Source organism: Sinocyclocheilus rhinocerous, unplaced genomic scaffold (assembly GCF_001515625.1).
Source record: "Sinocyclocheilus rhinocerous isolate Xijiao unplaced genomic scaffold, SAMN03320098_v1.1 scaffold1648, whole genome shotgun sequence".
In the NCBI taxonomy this organism is placed as follows: Eukaryota; Metazoa; Chordata; class Actinopteri; order Cypriniformes; family Cyprinidae; genus Sinocyclocheilus; species Sinocyclocheilus rhinocerous.
The window spans coordinates 1212657-1213624 of record NW_015647958.1 but is presented as its reverse complement, the minus strand read 5'-3'; the positions used below and the strand labels follow the sequence as shown (position 1 = coordinate 1213624).

Genomic DNA, 968 nt, shown 5'->3' with positions numbered 1-968 from the left:
CCGCTAATATCACACCAATTAACTTGTAAAAGAAAAAATAAATAAATCTAAAAGATGTTTCATCGCATCGGTGTAATATAGCCTACCCCCCTGGTGTGTTAAGTAAACTGTTGAAGATGTGTGGGTAACTACGCCTGATGAATTTGCTTGGAGAGATTTTGTAGAAAAATAAAACAAAAGTCGGAATCTGAATAAATATATGGTAAACGCTGATGATAATGAGAGATAAATATAAAATACGTCCAGAGTTTTAACAAAGGTATTGCAAGTCTATATCTTTAGGTAAATTATGGTAAACAGAGGCGAAAACTGATATTTAAAACGTAAAATAATAAAAGGGGGGTTATTTATGCAAGCATATCACGTGTTATATGTGTTAATGTTATTTATAGAATAATTATTATTTTAAACACAAATTTCACAATATTTAACCACGCTATTTCACAAATTAACGTTATACATGTATAGCGTACTAAAGATTTGTAGTATTAGGCTAACCCCTACCGGTAGTTATCGGATTTTACGACCTGTTTCAGGAGCCGCCCCACACTACGAACCGTTAAAAAGCAAAAGTTGTACAATGTTCATTACCTGTAACTCATCAATCGACGGAACGATGGCTGACAATTACGATGGTAAGTGTGTTTTTCATCTGAGTTATTTAAATATATTTTAATGTGAATATTTGTTTAACATCATGTGTTTATAATCTCTAGATACTTTTGAGAATCTGGATTTAGACGAAAGTTTGGAACAGATCCTTGAAGAGCTATGTAAGTCTTTTCTCTTTTTCTATTTACTACTCAATGTCTAATAATAGCAATAATAATAATAATCGTTATCATTTTACCCAGTTGACGAGGCGCAACTAAATGCCTGTGATGATGACTGAGAAGTTAATAACGGTACATATACAGACATTCGTTTTTCTCAACATATTAAAAGTTTCAGTTTCTCATAAAGTGTTT

General features: G+C 31.8%; 1 long non-coding RNA gene across 1 annotated transcript in view; it reads left to right on the top strand.

Moving 5' to 3' along the window:
• Nucleotides 1–645: 645 nt before the first annotated feature.
• Nucleotides 646–968, top strand: part of LOC107709447 (uncharacterized) — a 1089-nt gene continuing 766 nt past the window's right edge. The window contains exons 1-2 of the long non-coding RNA XR_001636501.1: nucleotides 646–773; nucleotides 855–905. This is a non-coding gene — a long non-coding RNA (uncharacterized LOC107709447). The remainder of the gene's footprint in view (nucleotides 774–854; nucleotides 906–968) is intronic.